The 14518-nt window shown below is 46.5% G+C and overlaps 1 protein-coding gene across 2 annotated transcripts in view; it reads right to left on the bottom strand.

Annotated features, from left to right (window-relative positions):
- Positions 1 to 14518, bottom strand: part of MYO1E (myosin IE) — a 541337-nt gene that overhangs the window by 208994 nt on the left and 317825 nt on the right. The gene's annotated exons all lie outside the window — the stretch shown is intronic.

Below are 14518 nucleotides of genomic sequence, written 5' to 3'. Positions count from 1 at the left end.
TAATGATATTGGAAAGACTGATGGGCACACACAAATTGAGGCAGAGCGGCAAAAGCATGAACCCTGTGGTCCCATCTAACATTGGCGAGTGCAGGCAGGCACTCTGCCTGTGGAATATTCAGTTGTGGTGCACAGGCAATAACGAAAAACCCATCAGGATGCCCTTCCCCATGCAGAAAGTTGTAGGGAGCCTTTCAAGCAGTACTTACAGCAGCCAAATGTTTTATCACTCCAGAATGCACATATGATCCATGGTTTGCCATTCAGACTACCTTGTGGTGTGCTTTGCGAGCAAAATATCCATCTCTCGCATCCTTTGCTGTGCTGAAAATCCGAAGAATAACCCTCCTTGCCTTCTATACTACAGGTCCCAGCACAGGGTACCACAATTATGGTACAAATTCACAAGCCATGCGATGACTGACTAATCTATCTGGGAATGCCAGGCTTATGTTAAGCTCTCAGAAGGCTCCCTTTTTCATAGTTAGCATTTTAGTCCCAAAGCGCACTCCCCTACAGATGCATGCACTGTTCCAATGCAGACTTGCTGCACATCTGGTTCCCATTTAAAATTGCACACTTAGGGAGCTGTAGATGGGAAGCATGTGTCATTTGCATAATTTTCTTCGCTCTGCATCTGATGACGTACAAATGGAGCAAGCACAAACATTGTACCTGTCAATCCTCTAGACCTTCAGTAACTAACAGGAAGCTGCTGAAGGCCTGTGTGACAGGTAACAGAGTTGAAGATTCCACCCTCCTTACGGTTCTTATTCCTTTAAGAGCATCTCTAACTTGCTACTGAAGAGGGCAGGGAAGGCGTGTTAACCACAGAAATAAACACAGCTCTTGGAGAGCCCGTTTGTTTTTAGGTCTCGCCTGACCCAGCGCATGCGCTGGTCTGGCGAGACTTATTGAGAGGGCTCCAAAAAGTGCTACCAGGCCAGCCTAGAGCTACACTGCATGTGTGCGGGCGCGCGCGCCGCGCTTTACCGCGATTACTTTCAGTTTCGCGGCCGCACGGCCGCTTTGATGTTTGATCGTGATCGCCATTGCGATCACTTTCACTTTCGTGAATAGGTCTCGCTTTTGGGACCTTATGGGCCTTGTGGGCGGAAGCACACAGACAAAAGAAGGTGGACAGGAGGTCCTGGAGGAGGCACGTGGACAATGGAGGGTGGGAGGGGCTGAGAGGCACACAGACAATGAGGGTGGACAGGAGGGGCTGGCAAAAGCACACTGACCGTGATACGTTGGCGGGATGGGAATGAGGAGGAACATGTAGCAGGTAGAAGTACACAAATTTTCTCACAACAGCGGGAGAACTACAAATTAGTACTTCTGCTGCTGATTGTGTATGCAAATTCATCATCACATAAGCAATATATAATTATGGTTTATCTATGGGAGACACCTTTATGAGGACTGCCTTCATATGACTCAGTTCCATAGTATTCTTTCCAGTTTGCCCACACCTGGTCATGTTTCCTAGGACATCCCCAGTCTCTGTAAGTGTTTTCTTGTCTTCCACTTGTCCAAACTTGGTACACAATTGGCTCCCCACATTTGGTCTATGTCTCCCTTGACAAAACCAATGTCAGTCCAATAAATAATAAGATATAGCAATCTGCTTGAAATTCCTCAAACATTTTCAGGAGAGCCCAACATGCTGCGAGAACAATTCAAACATGTTTGATTTCAGTACGGGTGCTTGCGACCTCAAACCAGTATGTTAGCAATGGCCCACACTCCACAGTAAAAGCAAGAAATCTCCCTGTTCCACACTGCATTGTAGGTATGTTGAGGATATCTCCTACTTCATTTTCAGTAGGCGCTCTCTGATGTAATAAATGTGATGTAAAAATGTAAACTGTATTCGTCTGAATCTAGCTGTGCCGGCAATCTCCAGAGGAGCCATAAAGGCTTCTTGCCATTTACTGCAATCCAGGGTCCCCAGATCCTCTTCACAATATGCCTCAACAACAAGAATGTGTTAAATGTGTGCATTATGAATTTCGGAAATCTTGGCAAGTAGTGGGACCATGGTGATTTTAGATTCCAAAGACTAAATTCAGAAACATCATCTTAAGCACTCAAGCAACGATTAGCTGTATGACTAAGTTGTAGATAACGAAAGAATTGTGTTTTGCGCTAATCGAATTCCTCCTGTAACTGAACATACAAATTCACATTAAATCTCAAACTGAGATGCTTCGACGTCTAGTCACTTTGGGAATGTAATGTCAGAAATACTTTGACAACTTCCAATTACAATTCCTATATTTTCATTTTGTGCGTGCTTACAGATTTGTTTAGCTTTTTTAGCAGCAAGTGTGAAGTTTTAGGTATGTGAAAGAATGTTAGTACCAAACATGCCTCCTATCTAGTCTGACATATTTTAATGTTTTTATTGTGGATGCTGTCATAACATCATGGCTCCTTACAGTATAAACTGACATGTTTTTATTGTTTTTAATTATAGGAGCTTATAATCTACATGTGAATTGAGGTAACACATTTATCACTATATGTGTTTAGTCTTGTGGGTGTTAGTGTCTACAAATCTGTTTTACTTCAGAAATATAAGATCAAATTGGCCACCAAATACTATAAAAACCCAGGTACCTGACCATAAGCTGGAGGGGCTTTGTACTAGGACTATCACCTTAGAGGTCATACCAGTTTGTAGTGACAACCAGCCTTGATCGGAGGTATTTTATTTTTTCACATTGTGAAAAATTGGGTTGTCGATTGAGGGAGGTGTAAGCCCTTCGAAATGAACAGCCACAATCCTTGTGAGGGTTAATCAGAAAGGTCACTAAATTAAGCTGCGCTTAGCTCCTCTGGTAGCATGGCAAAAAAGCAGTCAGGCATAACTTAGAGGCAATTTATAAGACAGTAATTAAGACAAAACACAACACAAGAAAAATCCCACACCAATTAAAAAATAGAGTCAATTTTAATAAATTATTTGACACCAAAATGACAAATATTCAATAAATGGAACTGGATTATACATTTTTAACAATTAAAATGTACAGTAGCTCCTAAAAGATTAAAACGGTCAACCGTGGACATGTAGCTGCGCGAGTCTAGAGAAAAGTCCAAAGTTATGGACGTCCACGATGGAGAGCGGTTCGCATACACGAAGTGCATAGGGCCCAGTCTCCGCTCACCATCGGACTTAAAAGAAATTTAGAAAAAAAATTACTGCAATGGAAAAGTTCAGTGGGGCACGGAAGCCAGTGAAGTTAGAGGAGGAGGTCCTGTCGTCAGGGAGCCGTTGGACAAAGATGCGGTGACGATTTTTATATTCGGACATATTCGCTTTTTTTGGTATCAAAACTCTACAGTGGGGTGAAGCTGCAGGCTGGTGCCGATGAAGGCTTCACGAGGCTGTATACCCCTAGTACGATGAACCACTAGACAGGATGTTTGCTGCAAAGAACATTCTGGGAGCTCCTGCGAAGTCAGGCAGATTAACGATGCACCTTGAGCGTATCGGCGAGCATGCAGGTCCCGGTCTCCTCTCGGTTCTCAGCGCACTTTTTGGCTTTTCAGGGTCAGGACTTGAGGGACACTGCCTGAAGGGCCAGGTCTCACTCGGACTGGGTTCAGGTACAGGTTAAAGATGTTTGGAGCCTTTTCTGTCCCTGAGGCTCTGATAAGGAGGCCAGCCAATTGGCCCTTGGAGTCACTCTGTAAGTCCTAGGTTCAAACAGGAAAGTGGGTCTTAAGCAGCAGAGCAGTGCTGATGGCATAAGGCAGACTTGAGCTGCAGGGTAGTCTTCTTGGTGCAGCATGGAAGTCTTCTGAAGTACACAGGCAAGCCACAGGTAACAGGGCAGTCCGCTGCAGGTCCAGAAGTGAACTGAAGAGAGGGTCAGAGGGTTCTAATTGTATACCTGGTGCCAGCTTTGAAGTGCAAGAAACTTTTAGAGATTTCCCTCCACAGATGTGTTGGCATTTCCTTCCTTCCTGCCCTGGTCCCAGGATGTCTGGGGGCACAAAAAGCTAGTGTGAAGTGATGTCTGTGTAGGCTGAGGCAGCTGTTTGAAGTGCAAGTGGGGCTGTGCATAGCTCTGGCTCTTCATCCTGCCACAATAGCTCAGCCTGCCAATTGTGTGGCTGTCTGGGAGGAATAAACAAAGGCCGATTGCCAATTACACCTAGCCATGTGACCCAAGAACAGGCTCTAGGCACAAATGATTAGGATAAGAAAATTCCAACTGTCTAAAAGTGTCATTTTCATAATTGTGACTTAAAATCCGAATTTACCATTAAAGGGGATGTAGTCAGGGGAGAGGATGTAGCCTTACGGTTAGAGCAGTCGACCTCGAAGCTTGGGAACCGGATTCGAGTCTCAGCAGGGATACTCAACATCCTGTGATTCTGGGCAAATCACTTAATCTCCCCGTGCCCACAAAAAAATGAACGTGTCCATCTGTAACGAAACTACACCATCCCGGGAAGGGAATCGGCACCCACTTCCATACGTCGCCTTTTATCATTTTGTACATTGTAAAGCTCCTCCACCAACCTCCAGCTTGTTTAGGGGTTTCAAAAATCTCTACCTTGTTTTAGTAGAGGACCTTCTTCTTTGCAGGGTATAGAATGATATATTTTAACCACATGTTACAGAGTTCCTGGCCATCCACTGGCCATCAAAACAAACATTCCTTTCTCTCTTACTGTTTGTAGAATGAGATCCCAGTCCCTGTAGTTGAGAAGTCATGCATTCAGGGGGCAAGTGAGCGCTTCTGGTGGGGCTCTAACATTAAGAGAGCAGTGAGCCCTTTCAATTAAGAAGCATAGAGAAACTGAGTCTCAAAGCAGTACGTTTTGAGTCAAGTTTGAAGGAATATTTCTGGGCTGGGGCCCTAAAATCCTTCTGGAAAACCTACAAATCCTAAACTTTTGTAGCGAGATTAACATCTTCTGCCCACACTGCAAGTTCATCCTGATGTCACCTTGAGATGTTGCTGAGTCGACTGAAGTTCCTTGACACAAGTTCAGAGAGACAGCCCTCTGCTTCCGTTACTCTGCCTACCTCATTCCAGAAGTCTAGATGCTGGTGCGATATATCCAGTCCCACCTCCCAAATTTTTGATTCCTGAGACTGTTTAGATGACTGTTTGGCAAGGAGATTGACATTAGCTGAGAAAGAGGAATGCGCCAGAGACTTGTGCAGGTGCGTTCACTCTGGGAGCCAGTAGTTTGATCAACATATGCATTTTCCCTTGTTTAGGGGCTGGTCTTGCTGATGCGGATGTGTGGTTTGGTGAGAATGGGGGAAAGCGTATTCCTACTAAAGGTTCTACTGGGAGTCCTATGGTTGGTAAAAGCTCCCGTGGAGGCATCGGCATTTCTGATTTTCTTCCAGTTGAACGAGTTGAGGAAGGGAGCGTTTTATATGGATCTTCAAATGAGGATAATGTATTGTTACAGAAAAGGTCCACCACGGTACCAAACCAAAGGAGTCTGAAGATTACATTTTGGAGTAATCCTTTTTTTTTGGTTGAAAAAAGGATACATGAGAATATTTTTATTCTTTCTCTCTTTTTTATGTTAATTCATTTCATGTTTAACTTTAATACAGCTTTCTCCTGTGCGTTAGCGGTGAGGTAATGAGGAATTTTTCTCTGTCATTTAGAGTGCTGTTATGTCATTTGGAATTCACTGATGTAGGGGTTAATGTTTGAAGACCTGTCAGAAGCTGTTGGAGGTTGCTGGAGCTGGATGTCTTAAGCTCTTGCACTAGTGGGTCGTTTTATGGCACTTAAATAAATGATCTATTTTTATAAACTTATCGACTCCATCGCTTCCTTACACTTATCCCGAGCCATGGGATGTGATTGAATCGGTCTGTTTATAGTACAGTACAGCGCCACCGCTAGTATCCAATGAATTCTAGTCTGCAGCCATGGGTGTATGCCACAGATCTTGCGGAGATGATTGACTGGCAGTATTTCCTATCAGTGAGCACCCCACGACCAGGGAGTTCCCACCTATCCGCTTGCCTTGCTCCTGTGAGCGGCACATGCAATTGGGAACACCCGCTCTAGCAACGAAGGAAAAATGGGTCAGGCTGCTGCCGCGCCACAAGTTACCTATACCCCAGCTACGGCTCTCTGTTGCCCCAAGTGCAGCTCCATCAGACCACCATGAGTGCCGAAGGGAAACCAGGAGCCTAACCACTAAGCTTGCTGCTCTACCCATGCTGGCCACCAGCTGCCCTCACCTGGCTGCACAGGGTGTCCTTGGGGCACTGCGGTCCTCTACCAAAGGGTACTGCACCCTATTCCGATCGGGTCGATCTGCTTCCAGCTCAAAGGCTGAGACCTGGGCGCAGTCCCATGAGCCTATCTGCCATATGAGGAGATCTGGACCGGTGCAGACACCGCGGATAGACCTCACCGTTCCATCCTGTTTCTCAGGCCAAGGGCTCGCAGAGTCCTAGCCTGGCACCCACTTCCTGACATGCGCCAGCCTACACTGCACCACATCACTGTTCCGCTCCCAGCTGAGGCTTAGGTCCAGTTCAGGGTCATCGCTGCTCTTGCGACAGAATTCTCTCCAGCACGGCATAAGCTGGACTTCACCATGTCAGGCAGGCTCTCTAGGGCTTGGCTTTCTTGAAGAGCCCCACATAGGCGCACTGCGGGACAGGATGCTGGCAGATGGATGCTGTGCCTGTGACCGCATCAGAAGAAGGTGCCCGCCATCTTGTGCTGCTAACCACAACCCATGCTTCCCTGTGGGAGGACTTTTTGGAAAACATCTCCTTCGGAGAAGCAGACGCCTCTCAGTTTGGAAGGTGGTCACCACATGCTGAAAGGCCCACAACACTGAAAATTACCCCCACCGACTCTTTCACCCTTGCTACTCTGCATTATTGTTCTACTGGCTGTTGCTGTGACATTTATAAACAGAGACCACTTAAAATAAGCAAACCACGACAAAGTGCCCCATAACATCCTGGCAATCTAATTTAGCGTTATCACAAAAAAATCCCAGGCTTTTATGCTATTGCTGGTTAATTCATGATAATATTTCTAGATTACTTTTATCCAAAGTGCTTTCCACAGAACGTTTTATATACTACTACAATTGCCGGATCCAAACTGTCAATCGCTTGATCACCCCCAGAAGGATGGACGGCAGAACCATCCCCGTCAGATTTCGAACCTTCGCCTCGTGGGCGCTGAGCCGCCGAATCACTTGTTCTTTGTGACGTTGTAAGAAAAGTGATCCCTGCACGCGTCTTTGACGGCTACGTGGAGTTCCTGAAAGAGCTCGGATCTGCTTTTGATTTAACGCAGCCCCCTCATCCAGCGACCAAGATTTCCAGATGTTGAGGGCCGGGGTCGAGACAGGAATAGGAAGACTGCTGGGGGCAGTAAACCAGGCTGGAGGAAGTCTAGTAATTGGAGAAGCCAAAGGCTCCATCATCCATCCCGGCCGGAGCAGAGCGCAGCGTCGCCGCTCTCAGCCCTACGCAAAGCCGGAACAGAGAGGAATGCGCGCGAGCGCAGGAGGCAGACCGGAAGCAGCGTCCTCGTGAAGGCCTCAGATGAAACACCGTGACATTGATTTTACAGCTGGGGCCCCTCTGGGGGAGCGGCGGAAGGCGGGAGCAGAGAAGGTCACGGTGAACACGGCCTCAAGTGCCGGCTCTTTGTGGAGGCCCTGGGTGGACCACCTCTGCCTGGAGACAACACCGGAGTTCGAGTCGTCGCACCCTGTGTGCAAAGCAAGAGAGTGACTCACGGGGCCTCGTCATGCTTTCATTGTAGCCTATGAGCTGAGGAAGATTCTCGAAGAAACAGATGTGCTGTTCGGCGGCTAATACGTCCAAAAACAGAAGTAGCTGATGAAAAGGCTGTAATATAGCCAATGACTGTGTTGGGGTGGCCAACTTTCCATTATCACTTTGTATTACACTCTGTGCCTGCAGACACAACTCTGCTCGGGCCAAACACGGAAGGAGCCTTCAGAAGACATTCATTTGGGGTGGGGTGCAGTGTGAGTCACTGAGTGCAATTTGGAGGTTTCGTTTCCTAGTGCCCTCGTCTAATGTAGGCCTTTCTGCATTTTTAAAGGTACAGATGTGATGTTGAGTTTACAAAGTAACCGCCTACTGCTCCGAGACCCATAGAAAACAAGCATTGAAAATGCAATAGGTCTCGCCTTTGATTAAGTTAAAGCCATTTGCTCTACGAATGGTATCTAATAAAAGGCGAGACCTATTGCATTTTTAATGCTGGTTATACTTGTATTGCAGCCCTTCATGTGTTGTATAAATATACATTAGGTTATCTGCATTTTAGGAGGCATGCAAGTAGCACTTGGGCACGTCAGAAGGCTTATTAAAAGCTATACCAATTACTTTTGCAAACATTTACACATATCTTTCAGATTTGTTTAATTAGACATTAAACCAAACACGAACTGCTGAACCATAATTATCTCAATTTGCCTATCCCATCAATTATTATACAAAATAAGCAATTATTACAGGATTGCTTGAAGTTAGAAAAAACAAGAAGACTGTTTTTGTCAACTGCATTGCCCAGAGAGTGGCATTATAATCCTAGCTTTTCCACTATTAGATCAAAGCTAAGAAGAATGAGCAAACCACTTTCTCCCTGTGTTCCAGGTCTGTAAAATAATGTGTATAAAATCATGGATGCACTTGCTAAAGGCTAAGCAAACATCAGGAGTGTGCAAAGTTCTAATTAGGTTAGCATAGTGTGGTGTTTCACTTCACATAGTCTCACCCAGGTACGGGTTACCGGCCTAATTCGAGGAGTTGCCCTCTTTTCCTAATATTACGTACTTCCATGGTATTCTCTTGAGAGTTGGTGTCGATAACTCACACGTATGTTGTTCGAGAATGCTTACCTTGCTTAGCCGTTTCTCGTGAGTGACCACACAAATTACATGTGCCTACAAACAATAGTTGCGAAATCCCCACTTTGCAACCCCTGTGTAGTTTTTAAGAGTTTAAGGAAAATACAATCTTTGCGATAAAAAGAAAATACTAATTTGCATACCCTTACTAGGGGCCTTGGCTTTGGGAGTTAAGCACTCGTCGTTGATGGCTAAAGCTTCTTTGTCAAAGCTTATATGAAATGGGGTTGTTATTGTACTACACAGCCTCCAGGAGGTAAGGCAGGTGTAACTCCAGCAGATGATAGAAGCAAAACACACGTTTTCAGACTGTCCCGTGCACCCATTCCTTCCAAGAAGTGCGTTGAAGGAACTGTGTTCTCAGAGCTGCGCATCATGGATATACTTCTGAATTACACACCCTCCCTCTTTCAGGAAAGTCATTCCCACGGTCCAATAAAGAAATGATGTACCACCCTGGGCTGTTCCAGTGCCTACCTGAGGTCAGCGACAGCAGCCACTCTGCGCGACAGAGGCTTTCCTTACACATGTAAATCATTCATGGCTAATATCCGAGCCCCCCCAGGAGCAGGTGCCCGGGGCAGACAGCTGCTTGCAGCGGGAAAGGCTTCACAGGCGCAAGGGATGCCACCAGCCTTTTAAGTGAGATGAAAAAAGTGTGGGGGGAGGGGGTCTCTCAAAGGGGCGTGGTCAATGTAATTAAGGGCGTGGCTTAAAAACAGTACGTTAAAAATCTGTGTTTAGCATAGTGACTTGTATTTTGCTGTTTCTGTCATTGCATCCAGATATGATACAACAAGTAACATCATACCCACAAGTCAGGACTATTGGCTTTGTCAATGGTTGTTAGTTGCATAAGATAAATAAGCAGCAACTATGGCTTGTATAGAATATTGAAAAAGCTTACACTTAAAGCCCTGGTGACACCACGACAATGTTGCTGCTCTTGCGTTTCAAAAAGAGATGGGAAATCCAGAGAGAAAATGACTCTAAAGGATTTCTCTTCCCCAACAAAGCTCACCTGGCATGACATCATGCCGTAACTTCTCCACTTGTGAGCAGTGCACATCGATGTGCCTGCTGTCTCGAAACGGGTCTCTATCGTGCTCTGTTTTGTGCCCAGGCACTTTTTTCCGGACTGCTGTCACTGCAGTCTGGAAAAAACAGACCGCCCGTGCCAGGGCACAAAACAGAGCCCGATAGAGACCCGTTTCGAGGCCCCCTTAAAAAAACTGCCGGTGCTCAGACCCGGTGAGACCCGACCCACTTAAAGCCCTGTATGCCACTGATACATGAACAGATCTGTCAATAATACATGAGGGCGTGTATTTATCCAGGCAGGGAGGTCTCAGGAGGGGCAGGCCCAGCCATCCTCAGCGCCATGTTACACCCTGCTGGCGGGGCCAATATGAACATGCAGTTTCAGACCACTGCACTGAAAAACAGAAGGGGGTGGAATCAGTCATATGGCAGCTTCACCTGACATGAGACCGACTGCCACAGCCCACTACCCTGTCAGAACCCCACCCTCTGGTAAATCGCACAAGGTCTTTACAGTCCCCCACCCACCTTCCCGGGGGTGGGGGGGCTGAAACAGCCTTCCTGGCTCTGAAAGCATTAAAATACTCATTCACAGAAATAATCCATCTGAGGGAGCAGGGAATCCACAGACTCGTTCTCTGAGCAGTCTAGTGAGCTGTTGTGCTGAGTTCAGATGTCTGGCATGCCCAGGCAGCTCTCGGGGAGAGATTTCATTTGCGCAGGGACGACATCAGCCACAGCTGTAGTCACGAGACTAGACCGGCAGATTGCTGGTCACCGACTCCATGGCCGGCCAGTTTCCGGGAATGGTGGGGCACGCAAGGGGGGTGGGGGGTGTCAGGGAAAAAAAATCATTTCATTCTGGGGAACAAGGTCCACTCTTTCCCTCCGAGTACAGAACGGCTCCTTCCCACACAGCAGCCTATTTACATTAGGTGACTGCGGGACTGGGCAGAGACAGGCCCAGCACTGTTCGGCGTGAAACAAGATCTGCCGAAGTCACTGTGACAAAGCGCGGGATCGGCCTGGCACAGACAATTAAAGCTGCAGAGCCCCCGCTAACAGTGTGCTCAGCAAAAACACCCGCTGGGCCTTTTTAATAACATCTGAGGTGCACTACAAGAGAAAATCTCGGAGCTCACTTCTTAAAGCTGCATCTGTGATATGCATTTCCTTAAAGCTGCATCTGTGATATGCTTTACCTTCACATTATTCTATTTGCATTGATGCTGAAAGGATATGTGGGCAGGTTTAGTGGGAAAACCATGCGAAAAATCTAGGTTGAACTAGATACAGAAAAATGCATTCCTAATAGTGCCCCCGCCCTGCTCGTACCCCCAGCCTTCAGACATGGGATGGACAGAAGATGTGCAAGTGGGGACTGCCTCTACTGGCGGGGGAAAAAAAGTCCCCAGGGTATCACGCAGCCAGTAAAGCATCCAATTCCCGCGTGCACATCTTCTGTCTCGTTTGTCTCCCTTCGTGCACGCTGGAATTGTATCGATTCCAAAAGACCTCTGCATGGCAGAGCAGCGCATGCGCTGCTTTTCGCCAGGCCGAGACCTAAAAAGCCTAACAGTATACTTCTATCCAAGGGAGCAGCCGGGGAAAAAAGGACCCCCACCACCCCAACTCTGAATTGCATTCGGCATGGTCTTGAGTGAGTGAACATCCAAAATGCGCAAACATAAACCTAGAATTCAAGGGTGTGGGCTTTGTAAAGCACAATTATCTAAACAAAATGTCTAAAAAAATAACATTTTCCAGGCATTCCTGGAGGAGGAGTAAAAAATCCAAGCAAGGACATCATTAGGTCGAGGACTACCGGTCTGCCGAAGGCAGAACCGGAAGTCGGAGATTTAATGTTTCCTAGAGTGGCTATTTAGCCCGCCTCTCTTTTTGCTTCTCTTCCATTGGCTGGCTTCCCAAACGGAGGCCAGCCATTGGAGGAGAGAGCCGTCCCTCCAAATAGGCTCCGTCTTTTTCAGATTCGGGGGCGTGTTCCGTGCTGTTCTTTCCACTTTTTAGCCACGCCCCCGAATCTGAAACCGCCGCTGCGCTTCTCCGAGGCATTTCTGCTTCGCCTCGGAGAAAGGCAGTGGTGTGCTTGTTTATACACGCTCACGCTTCCAGTGCCTAGCCCACCTCCAAGAGCTGTTTGTTGTCAGGTGAAAGAGAAATCAGACGTCCTGACAATCCAATTAGTTATTCCCTTCTCTGCTTTGATTTCCAACAAGTAATTGTTTCCACTTTGTACCTACTCTTTAATAACTATAGACGCACAAGACAGCGCAATACTAACTCAATACGCAAACGTGTTTTTTTAACAAAATTAGAAAGAGAAATAAATTGCACTCCGTTATATTGCGCATGCGTAGAATTTAAAGCACTAGCAAGCGCATGCGTAACACGTAGAACGACAGTTGTACCGTAAAGATAAAACTACATTTCTCCGCTCATGCGCCGAACAGGCGTTCTGCAGGGGTGCGCACGCGCTTCGTGCCTTGACTTTTCTCCTGCATGCTTTAGAACTGCACTCTGATCTCTGCTCTGGCGGCAGGGTGAAATCTGCACGCTGCATAGAGGACATAAACAGGGTGTTGTGATGGCCGCACTGGTCTTTTGATTTCCAACAAGTAATTGTTTCCACTTTGAACCTACTCTTTAATAACTATAGACGCACAAGACAGCGCAATACTAACTCAATACGCAAACGTGTTTTTTTTTACAAAATTAGAAAGAGAAATAAATTGCACTCCGTTATATTGCGCATGCGTAGAATTTAAAGCACTAGCAAGCGCATGCGTAACACGTAGAACGACAGTTGTATCGTGAAGATAAAACTACATTTCTCCGCTCATGCGCCGAACAGACGTTCTGCAGGGGTGCGCACGCGCTTCGTGCCTTGACTTTTCTCCTGCATGCTTTAGAACTGCACTCAAATCTCTGCTCTGGCGGCGAAATCTGCACGCTGCATAGAGGACATAAACAGGGTGTTGTGATGGCCGCACTGCTCTCCGGCAGCATCGGGACTCTGTTGAGAGCCTTTGGGGGGCTAAGCTGCGGACAAGAAGCTCTAAGGTGAAAGCAGCGAGTGTGCCCTAGCTGGTGACGCGCGAGTCAGGGTTCAGAGCTGCAATTATATCACAAACTGTAAGAGCCACACACCTGTGCACTAGAGGGCTTGAGGTGCATGTGGTTGTCGAGGAGGACAGCTTTGCCAGAATGCACTTCTTTGGTCCCACTGTTTTGGTCTAATGAGAAATATAACCGCTTGTTTACCACAGTCCGACCTCTATACACCGGCCAGTGCACCTTTTATTTCAAAATTCCTTTTTTACAACTGTGCATCCCACGCGCCTTTGTACTGTGACCCTTCCCCACGCTTTTCATACTTCCCTTGCGGTCTCATGATTCCTTCGCTCACTCTTTGATTTTGTTCATTGCCTTTTTTTGGGTGCCCTTGCAGTACTGCGCCGCTCCCCCTGCCACATAAATAACTTTAAACTGAAGAGGTCTTGAACGAAGAAGCGCTGTTCTCTGCGAACACTTCAAGAATGTTCTTTGGCGCTATACATGCAGATACGTGAACTCAGATGACGTGCTCTACAATACTGATTAAGTCGTCAACAACTACGTTAAAAATCCTTATGGCCATCTAAGTCCACCCTGCAGGTCCCGTTTATATTTATCTTCACCTTAGATAATTTGTGTTTTCCATAACTCTCTCTACCTCACTACTCCACTCTATCTCACTACCTCATTATCTCACAACTTCTCTCTCTCAAAACATCACTACCTCACTCTCTAGTTCACAACCTCACAACTTCACTCTCTCTCACTCACTACCTCAGTCACTCTCTATCTCACTACCTCACTCTTTCTATCTCACTAACTCACTTTCACTCTCTCTTTCACTACCTCTCTCTCTATCTCACTACATCACAACATCACTCTTTGCTTATATATCACTACCTCACAACATCCCTCTCCCTCACTACCTCACTCTTTCACTACCTCACTCTCTCACTACCTCACTCTCTCTATCTCACTACCTCACCCTCTATCTACCTCACTCTCTATTTCAATACCTCACTCTCTCTCACTACCTCACTCTCTCTCTGCTAATGCAATAGGTATCACATATGCAAAAAAAAGCTAATGCCAATAGAAATGACAATGCCATTTATTTAGGGATACAAAAATGATAAAAAAATATTGAGCAATACCAATAGCTCTTCTTATAATATTGCCGAGACCATTGCATTGTAAATGCTTGTTTTTTGGTAGCCAGGGGTCGCAGCTGTGACCTCTAGCTTGTTCCCTGCTCCTTTGTGACCTCTGGCCTCAGAGGAGGCAAATATTTTGCTCCCTCTGAGGCCAGGGATCGCAAAGGAAGTGCCAGGAATAGCAGGGAACAAGCTAGAAGTCACAGCTGTAACCCCTGACTACCTCCACATGACGTCCATAAAACCAAGGTCTGCTGAGGCTGAGATTCCACAGGGGGCGGGGGGTTCTCCAAGAAAGTAATGGTACCTATAATAACACCCTAAACATCCAAATG

This window comes from Triturus cristatus, chromosome 3_1 (assembly GCF_964204655.1).
Source record: "Triturus cristatus chromosome 3_1, aTriCri1.1, whole genome shotgun sequence".
Classification (NCBI taxonomy): Eukaryota; Metazoa; Chordata; class Amphibia; order Caudata; family Salamandridae; genus Triturus; species Triturus cristatus.
Note: the sequence above shows the minus strand (reverse complement) of the source record. Positions and strands in the feature narration are given on the sequence as shown.